General features: G+C 44.9%; 1 pseudogene; it reads right to left on the bottom strand.

The window, feature by feature from the left end:
- Positions 1-5,031: 5,031 nt before the first annotated feature.
- On the bottom strand, positions 5,032-5,775 carry LOC147959119 (uncharacterized; annotated as a pseudogene).
- Positions 5,776-10,984: the final 5,209 nt, after the last annotated feature.

The following is a 10,984-nucleotide window of genomic DNA, read 5'->3' as shown; positions in this document are numbered from 1 at the left end:
TAGCGCGAAACTAGGTTAGTTAGGGCCTGGGCCCACATGTTAGTGAGTCAACCTATTAACTAAAGTAATTAGCGTTAACTAATCTAATTCTAAATTAAACAGGGGCATGGCCCACACGTTAGTGACCCTGGGGGGTCAAACTGGGTTAGCAGAGTCAAACTCGCCGGCGTTTAGCCGCCGGCGAGGCCAGACGCGGCGAGGCAGTGCGGGTTTTGCACTCCGATGACCAAATGGATGGCGGGGACCTCCTACGCGTAGCTGGGAGCAAGCCGCGTCGAGTGGTGGCAAAGGTTGGGCTCAGGGTCGCCGGAAACGATGCCGACGACGAGCGTTGCGGCTGCCGAAGTTCAGGCGAGGTCGAACCAACCGCTAGGAGGCACGGCGAAGAGCGTGCGGGGGTGCTACGGGCTCCTGCGAGCGCGGTGAAGGTGATGACGTGCTCGGTTGCGAGCTAACGTGGCTGTGGCCACGACGGCGACGTGCGGTGGTGGCAGTGGGTGTGGCCGAGCTTGGTGCGGTCGCTGCGGTGCTCGAGAAGGCAAACGAAGAGGATGGGGAGGTAGCTGAGCTCACGGGGGTCACGTCGAGGCAGACGGCGAGGTCAGGGATGAGCTGGTGCTGCGGTGAAGGCAAAGCGGATCTTCGGTGGCCGGAGTTGGGGAAGACGGGGTCGGGGCGACTCCAGAGCGGGCGAGCGCTCGAGGCTCGGCCTGCTCGACGTAGTCGATGGCGGCGGAGCTCGTGGACACGGTGACGTGGCGTGGGGACGACGACGGACGCGGCTACGTCGACGGTGCAGCGGCATGGGCGTCGGCCATGGTGGGAGAGGGCGAGGGAGAGAGGCAAATGAGTGAGCAAGGTGTCTGCGGGGTCGGGTCGGCGACGTGGAGCTCGCCCAGGTGTCCAGGAGCGAGGGCGGCAAGCAGCTGACGCGCTGGCGAGCTCACGCTCGCCGGCGTCACCTCCCTGCCTGCCTGGCGGGGACGAAGCAGCTGGCTGGCGCGGGCCAGCACAGTGTTGGGCCGCCAGGTGGGCCGCCTGGTGGCTTTGCCAGGTTAGTTTCCTTTCTCTCTCTCTTTTGTGTTTTCTATTTATTCTGTTTTGTGTTTTGAAATAGTAAAAATACTATTTCATTTAGGAAAAACCTGGAAATATTCAGAGGCACATTTGAAAATATTCTCAACAGCCTAAAAATACTTTCAGGATTATTTAGGCATTTTAAAATATTTATAGGATTTAAATTGCCCAAATGCAATTAGTAATGAATTAATCCAATGACCTTATGATGTCCTAGAAAAGTGTGCACCATTTTTGTCAAAGGTTTTAACCCAAAACAAAAAGGGTGGACTTTTTAGAAGGGCATTTCAGGTTCATTGAAAAAGTTTTTAGTAAACCCTAGTTGTTCAGGAGGGTGGTGTTGGGGGGTTCTGTCATCCCCATTTCAGTTTTCTAGGAAAATAAACATGATGCAACACTCTAATGCATGAACTAGCAAGGGGGTGACACAAGCATACAATAAGCAATCAAGAAAAAGCACGGGTAAAACTCAAATAAGAGATCTAACTAGAAAGTTCAACTTAAGAACTCCAGTTTGCAAAAAGAATCAAATCAAACGAAACAACAAAACTCAAACGGCGAGAGAAACAAGCTTCGTTAACTAATCTGGACCTAGGTTAAATTTTACAGTAGCAAAACTTGTTTAAGTTGGTTAAACGGAAAGAGGGTTTCAAGACGAAACTCTAGGCGCTTGAATCACCTGATTCCGATAAACGAGCGAAAAGTTATACTAGAACAAAAATCGGATCAGAAATCGCAATCGAAAATAATCTCAGAAAATTTGAGAAAAAGAAAAACTGACGAACAGGCTAACGAACGAGTGTTCGCTGTCTGCGGCTAAACGGTGAAAACCGTTCGTAAAACCGAACGTAAAAGCGGGCGTTCGCTAAATAACTAAACCGAAAAAATAAACTGAACCGGATCTAATAAAAAACGGATCTAGGGTTTACGAAATAAAACTGATCAGTTTTTAAAAAAACCGGCGGCTATCTCGAACTCCGGCGGGGTCCAGCGGGTCGGCAGCGGCGTGGGGCTCCGGCGGGGCGGCGGCGGGCTCCGGCGAGAGGCGGCGCGGGTGGCGGGGCGATACGGCGGCGAGGCGGCGGTGCGGCGGCGCGGCGGCGGCGGACTAGGGTTTAGGGTGGCTGGGGCGGATCGGGGCATTGGGCTTTAAAGGTCGGTCCGAGAAGACCTGGCTGAGTATGGCCCTAAGTCGGTTGACTTTTTTTATAAATAATAATTTCAACATGCAGAAAAAAAGAAATAATAAACGGACTTCAAAAATCCTGAAATAAATTTTCCTCGTCCTCTAAAAATAAGCCGGACAAGGTGAACATTTATTTGGGCCTAAAATGCAATTTTGAAAAACACATATTTTTCCTAATTCAAATAAAATAGCGACAAAACTCTGAATAAAAAACATGTTTGATTTTAATATTAAATCTCTGATATTTCTTTATTTTGAGGAAGTCATTTTATCCTCTCTCATTTATTTTTAAGAAGAGAAATATTTCAGAGAAAAATAATTAAAATCAAACGATCCTCTTTTCATAATTCGAGAAAAACTCAAATATGAAAGTAACGAAATCCCCAACTCTCTCCGTAGGTCCTTGAGTTGCGTGAAATTTCTAGGATCAACCAAAACGCAATAAAACATGATATGAAATGATGCTCTAATGTATAACATTCCAAATTGAAAATTTGGGATGTTACAAACCTACCCCCCCCTTAAGATGAATCTCGCCCTCGAGATTCGGGTTGGCTAGAAAAATAGGTGAGGGTGATCCTTTCGTAAGTCTTCTTCTCGTTCCCAAGTGGCTTCATCCTCGGCATGGTGACTCCACTGAACCTTGCAAAACTTGATAACCTTGTTGCGCGTAACTCGGCTGGCAAACTCGAGTATCTTTACTGGTTTCTCCTCATAAGTCAAATCACTATCCAACCATATCGCTTCTGGCGGCACTGTATCACTCAGAGGAATTTCAGCCATCTCCGCGTGGCACTTCTTCAACTGAGAATCGTGAAACACATCGTGAACTCCGGACAATCCCTCGGGTAATTCCAACTTGTAAGCAACTTCTCCCATACGTTCCAAAACCCTGTATGGTCCCACAAAACGTGGTGCTAACTTCCCCTTAACTCCAAAACGCTTCACTCCTCGGAGTGGTGATACTCGAAGATACGCTCTGTCTCCGACTTTGTAGATTTTCTCCTTGCATTTCGAATCCACATAACTCTTCTGCCTAGATTGGGCTACCTTGAGTCTATCACGAATCAGCTTAACCTTCTCTTCAGACTCTTTAATCAAATCTGGTCCAAACAACTGTCGGTCTCCAACTTCGTCCCACAACAACGGTGTTCTGCACCTCCTTGCGTATAGTGCTTCGAGAGGGGCCATCTTCAAACTAGCTTGATAACTATTGTTATAAGAGAACTCTGCATAAGGCGAATTATCGTCCCAACTAGATCCATAGTCTAGTGCACAAGCTCTCAACATGTCCTCCAGAATCTGATTTACTCTTTCAGTCTGTCCATCTATTTGTGGGTGAAAAGCTGTACTGAACTCTAGTCTGGCTCCTAAAGTTTCATGCAACTGATTCCAAAACTTAGAAGTAAACTGGGTTCCTCTATCTGATAGAATGGTCCTCGGAACTCCATGCAGACATACGATCATGGTCATATAGATCTTTGCTAACTTAGCACTGGTGTAAGTGGTCTTTACTGGGATGAAATGAGCTACTTTTGTCAGTCGATTGACTACAACCCATATCGAGTCATAGCCTGAACGAGTCCTGGGCAATCCTGTGATAAAATCCATGCCTAGTTTATCCCACTTCCATTCGGGTATAGGCAATGGTTGTAGCAAACCTGCTGGCTTCTGATGTTCTCCCTTCACTCTCTGACATACATCACAAACTGCTACATACTCCGCAATATCCTTCTTCATACCGGTCCACCAGAAATTTTCCTTCAAATCCAGATACATTTTGGTATTTCCTGGGTGAATCGAATATGGCGAATCATGGGCCTCTTGCAGAATCAACTTCCCGATCTCCTGATCTCTGCTAGGCTCTAGAATTATACTTCCCCTGTCCATACTTCCTCTTGCGGCTATCAATCTGCTGCTGCTTCCCTTCAAGCATGAGAGCTCTATCCACCAACTCCTGGTAGTTATTGAAATTTGCTACCATCAACTGCATGCTCAGCTCATCATTCAGTCCTTCCAAAAACTTCTCCTTCTTAGCTGCATCTGTAGCAACGTCATCTGGAGCATAACGTGCTAACTTACTAAACTCATCTACATACTGGTCAACAGTGCGTCCTCCTTGGCGTAAGTTGCAAAACTCACGCTTCTTCATGGCAATAGCTCCTGATGATACATGGGCAGTACAGAAAGCCTGCTGGAACTGATCCCATGTGACAGTGGCTATGGGATAAGTGACAATGTAATTTTCCCACCATGAGGCTACTGGTCCATTCAACTGATGTGCGGCAAAACGCACCTTCTCAGCATCTGTGCATCCTACAGTGGTTAATTCCCTTCCAATCCTGCGGAGCCAATCATCTGCAACTATCGGCTCGGTGCTACTGGAAAACACCGACGGCTGCAACCTCAGAAAATGGGCTAAGTTGTCAACTGGTGGTGGTGGTGGTGGTGGGTTGTTGTTGTTGTTGTTGCCTTGATTCTGAACTAACAACTGCATCAGGGTATTCTGCTGCTGGATCAACTGAGTGAGCTTCGGTGGAAAGGTAAACCCGGGGTCACGTCTCGGAGGCATCTGAGGGTTTAGAGAGAAGAGAATAGAATAGAATGAGTTCTAGTGAGAAAACACTACCCATATGCACATGAGACAAACACAATCATATCACTCAATCAATCAAGCAAAGGCATACAATCGGTCTAGATCTATCGTTACAAAGTGATGGGACTATAGTATTTACATAGTAGACTACTACTACTGTTTTGGTGGTCAACTAGAAATATTGATCGGTCGAAGACTCCATGATATCTGCTCCAGCTTCATCAACATAGTCATCATCGCTATCGTCGGGGTCTGAGCCGATGTCGTCGATGATGATGTAGTCCTCTGGATGAATCTCCTTGGGTTCTTCGTCTTCTCCTCCTGGTGCGGGGTCTCCCATGAATACTCCTAGCTTCCTTTCCAGATCATCATTCCTCTCCACTAGTACGGCAATTTCCTCCTCATAATCTTCACGAGTAGCCTTGAGTTCTTCTTCAAGCTCCGTGATCCTGGTCATTGCCTTCTTCAGATCTATCATGCCTGTGCACATCTGGTTCTCCTGGCGGCGTATATGCTGGTTTAACTCCTGGATGAAAGCTGGAATGGATCTATCCTTCCTGGTGCTAATCATCTCCCATTGCTCATCTCGGCGCCCACAAATCTAGTAGATAGTATTCTTGAGATCCTTGTGGTAAACTTCTCCAATGCGTCCCATGGTTATGTGAGCTGCCATACTCTTTCCTAGACTCCAGGTTGGTGCATCAAAAGAAAACTCTATGGGCTCAGTGACTGGTGTGAATGTCCTTCCTGGAACTTGAACTTGAACCATCCAGTGCTCCTCTTCTGGTAAAGTGGCATTGTAGGTCCCGGTGAAGCTTGGTATACCAATGTTTAGGTACCTAGTGACCTCCTTCAAATGTCTTCCAAAGGGAGTGTCTTCATCCGGTTGCGCAAACTTGTTCCTTGCGTCCGCCATCCTAAAGAGTAGAAAAAGGGGAGGAGTTAGAAATGAGAAGAGAATAGTGATCTAGGGGTTTAGCTTAGTGGTCGTGTCCTACAGTCAGCGTGTGCTCTGATACCATCTTTGTAGCGACCAGACCTCAAACAGTCTGATCTCTGTGTATAAGTGTCATCCCTGGATCGGTAATGCTGACACACATAGTACTCGAAGGATTTATAACAGAGTGGCAATCACACACTTATTACATCGAATGTCTCAAAAGAGAACTTATTACAATAAATATGGCTTAATGCCATCTAATACGATAACAGCGGAAGGCTTGGAAGATAAAGTGAGTCCATCAACTCCAACGGCATCACTGAGTGAAATACCACGACCTAAGGCTCCTTACTCGTTGTCTGAAAAGTCTGCAACATGATATGTTGCAGCCCGAAAATGGGTCAGCACATAGAATATGCTGGCAAGGTAACACAAGAGAGTAATGAACAGAATAAAGCTATCACTATATGCATATGTGGCTGGTGGAGGCTGTATGGTTGATATGTTTTGCGAAAAGCCAATTTTTCCCTACTGCAAAGGAATAAATTTTATTTAACTATCATGGTAGTTGTTAAACATTGAGAAGGTTCACCCAACTCAATCCCAATTAAAAGTAATCATCATTAAACCCAATCAAATTTTATATTAAGAGTGATGAGATCCACATGATAATCCAAGAACTAGATACTCAAGATGTCCATAACCGGGGACATGGCTAACCATGATTAGTTTATACACTCTGCAGAGGTTTGTGCACTTTTCCCCACAAGACTTGATCTCCTTCCTTGGATTTCTCGCACTACATGATGTTTGAGAAACGGATGACCGAGACACAGTCTTTCAGAAGAGTTAGCACCTTACGATGGGTAGACCGATACACCTACATCCCCTACATCTGCTAGTACCACTTTAAGAGTTCACACGACTTAATCAACTATGCCAGAGCCCATAATGGCATGTGGCTGCACACGGAAGTTTCCAGTATGAATAATCTTATGATCCCTTTGAGCCTGGGTGGCGGTCCATAGGAAAATCACACGGTACCCCGGGATTTCCAAAAATACAGGCAATCACTGGGTTCCCCAGGTGCCTCAATCCACCCAGATGTGTATTAAAGTTGCCACCTTAGTTGAACCATTAAATTAACAATCTCACATCTATCATGAAACACACAAACCCAATCCACGTCTACTAGCATAGCATAGCAATATAAGCAACGTAGAAGTAACTCCCAGGGCTTGATAATAAACAGGTGAATAGGTACTACCTCATCTACTTCCCAAACCCCACAATTTAATTCAGATCCTAACCATGCAATGTTTTAGGGTTGATCTAATGCAATGAAAATTGGATAGTAAGAGGTATGATCAAAGTGTTACTTGCCTTGCTGATGATCCATGAAAACTAGAGACTCGATGTAGCACGCTTCACACTCCGGGTACTCTATCGCAATCAAACAAGCATACAAAGCAATCAAGCAAAAGCACGGGTAAAACTCAAATAAGAGATCTAACCAGAAAATTCAACTTAAGAACTCCGGTTTGCAAAAAAGAATCAAATCAAACGAAACAACATAACTCAAACAGCGAGAGAAACAAGATTTGTTCACTAATCTAGACCTAGTTCAAATTTTACAAAAAAAAAAACTTGTTTAAGTTGGTTAAACGGAAAGAGGGTTTCGAGACGAAACTCTAGGCGCTTGAATCGCCTGATTCCGATAAACGAGCGAAAAGTTATACTAGAACGAAAATCGGATCAGAAATCACGATCAAAAATAATCGCGGAAAATCCGAGAAAAAGAAAAACTGACGAACAGGCTAACGAACGAGCGTTCGTTGTCTGCGGCTAAACGGTGAAAACTATTCGTAAAACCGAACGTAAAAGCGGGCGTTCGCTAAATAACTAAACCGAAAAAAATAAACCAAACCGGATCTAATAAAAAAATGGATCTAGGGTTTACGAAATAAAACTGATCGGTTTTAAAAAACGGCAGCTACCTCGAACTCCGACGGGGTCTGGCGGGTCGACGGCGGCGTGGGGCTCCGGCGTGAGGCGGCGCGGGTAGCAGGGCGATGTGGCGGCGCGGGCGGCGGTGCGGCGACGGTACGGCGGCGCGGCGCGCGAGGCTAGGCGTCAGCGGCTCATTGTGGCGGGGCGGCGACGGCGGACTAGGATTTCGGGTGGCTGGGGCGGATCAGGGCATCGGGCTTTAAAGGCCGGCCCGAGAAGACCTGGCCGAGTACGGCCCTAAGTCGGTTGACTTTTTTTAAATAATAATTTCGACGTGCAGAAAAAGAAAGAAAAGAAATACTAAACGGACTCCAAAAATCTCGAAATAAATATTCCCCGTCCTCTAAAAATAAGCCAGACAAGGTGAACATTTATTTCGGCCTAAAATGCAACTTTGAAAAACGCATATTTTTCCTAATTCGAATAAAATAGCGACAAAACTCCGAATAAAAAACTTGTTTGATTTTAATATTAAATCTCTGATATTTCTTTATTTTGAGGAAGTCATTTTATCCTCTCTCTCTTTTATTTTTAATAAGAGAAATATTTCAGAGAAAAATAATTAAAATCAAACGATCCTCTTTTCATAATTCCAGAAAAACTCAAATATGAAAATAACGAAATCCCCAACTCTCTCCGTAGGTCCTTGAGTTGCATGAAATTTCTAGGATCAACCAAAATGCAATAAAACATGATATGCAATGATGCTCTAATGTATAATATTCCAAATTAAAAATTTGGGATGTTACATACCCTTAACCATTGGTAGCCATGTTTTTCCGTCCGACCTAATAATCTTGGAGTCACAAGGATTGGATGTGATATTAGGCATGGACTGGATGTCAAAGTATGGAGGAAGCATTGACTGTGTTAGTAAGTCAATTTGTCTCACCACTCCAGAGGGAAAAAGGATCAAGTATGTATCTAGGCATGTGCTAAGGGCTAGCCATTTAAATACCCTCACGGGAGTTGTTCAGGAGGAAGTGCCTGTAGTCAAGGATTACCCGGATGTTTTTCCAGAGGAGTTACCAGGCATGCCACCGGATCGAGACATCGAGTTTTTGATAGAGTTATTGCCAGGCACCGGGCATATATCAAAGAGACCATACCAGATGCCCACAAATGATCTGGAGGTAATTAAGAAATAGATCAAGGAGTTATTGGAGAAAGGTTACATTCGACGGAGCTCATCACCATGGGGAGCCCCAGTGCTTTTGGTCGAGAAGAAGGATAAGTCTCTAAGAATGGTTTTTGATTATCGAGCGTTAAATAAGGTGATGATCAAGAACAAATACCCACTGCCGATGATCATTGATTTATTCGACCAGTTGCAAGGAGATAAGGTGTTTTCAAAGATCGATCTGCGATCTGGATATCACCAGCTAAAGATACGAAAGAAGGACATACCAAAGACAGCCTTCACCACACGGTACGGGTTGTATGAATATACGGTCATGTCGTTGGACTGACTAACGCCCCTTCCTACTTCATGAGCATGATGAACAAAGTGTTCATGCAATATTTGGATAAGTTTGTTGTGGTATTCATTGATGATATAATGGTATACTCGAAGAACGAGGAGGAGCACGAAGAGCATTTGCGCTTAGTTCTCGAGAAACTCAGGGAACATCGGTTGTATGCCAAGATCAGCAAATGTGAGTTTTGGTTGAAAGAAGTTGGATTCCTTGGACATGTTATATCAGGAGAAGGTGTAGCAGTATATCCTACCAAGGTTCAGTCAGTCACGGAATGGTTGGCACCCACTTCAGTTAGCGAGATCCAAAGTTTTCTTGGACTCGCAGGATACTATCGGAGATTCATTGAGAATTTTTCCAAAATTGCGAAGCCAATGACGGAGTTATTGAAGAAGGATACCAAATTTAAATGGGTAGAAGAATGTGAAGCAAGTTTTCAAGAGTTAAAGAAACGTTTGACTATAGCCCCAGTGCTGATTCTGCCGGATATACGCAAGGAGTTTCAAGTGTATTGCGATGCCTCTCGCCTAGGACTTGGAAGTGTGCTTATGCAGGATGGAAGAGTTGTTTCATATGCCTCGCAGCAACTGAAACCGCACGAGTTAAATTATTCCATGCATGATCTGGAGTTGGCTGCCGTAGTGCATGCTTTGAAGACCTGGAGACATTACCTTATTGGAAATCGTTGTGATGTGTACACGGATCATAAGAGTTTGAAGTACATTTTCACACAGAAGGAGATGAACCTTAGGCAGAGGAGATGGTTGGAGCTTATAAAGGATTATGACATGAAGCTTCACTATCATCTAGGCAAGGCCAACGTCGTAGCAGATGCCTTGAGCCGGAAGAGTTATGCTAATACCCTAGTGAGCACGGGATTGCCGAAGGAGTTAGCAGAGGATCTCAGGGAATTTCGATTGGAGATTGTTCCTAGAGGTTTTATTGCAACAATGGAGGTTCAGTCTACATTGTTAGGAAAGATTCGAGAAGCTCAGAAGGATGACAAAGAGGTTGCCGAGATAAAAGAGAGAATGAGCGAAGGAAAGGCTAAAGGTTTTCGTGAGGATGAGCACGACACCTTATGGTTCGAGGACCGTGTTTATGTGCCCAATAACACAGGGATCGGGAAATTAATACTTCAGGAGGCTCATGACTCACCATACTCGATACACCCCGAAAACACCAAGATGTATTTGGATTTGAAGGAGCGTTTCTGGTGGACTGGTATGAAGAAGGATATTGTCGAGTATGTAGCTGTATGTGATGTATGTCAGAGAGTGAAGGTTGAGCATCAAAAGCCAGCAGGCTTGTTACAGCCTATGCCGATACCCGAATGGAAGTGGGATAAACTTGGCATGGATTTTATCACCGGATTACCCAGGACCAAATCAGGATATGATTCTATATGGGTAATAGTTGATCGCTTGACCAAAGTGGCTCACTTTATCCCAGTGAAAACCACCTATACAAGTGCAAAGTTGGCCAAGATATATATGACCAGGATCGTATGTCTGCATGGAGTTCCAAGGACCATCGTATCAGATAGAGGAACACAGTTTAATTCAAAGTTTTGGCATTAGCTACACCAAACTTTGGGGACAAGGTTGGAGTTCAGTACAACATTCCACCCACAGACAGATGGACAGGACGAGAGAGTCAACCAGATTCTAGAGGATATGTTGATAGCCTGTGTGCTAGAT

Source organism: Triticum urartu, chromosome 7A (assembly GCF_056163025.1).
Source record: "Triticum urartu cultivar PI428250 chromosome 7A, HENAU_Tu73, whole genome shotgun sequence".
Taxonomy (NCBI): domain Eukaryota; kingdom Viridiplantae; phylum Streptophyta; class Magnoliopsida; order Poales; family Poaceae; genus Triticum; species Triticum urartu.
This window is presented reverse-complemented; position numbering and strand designations above follow the sequence as displayed.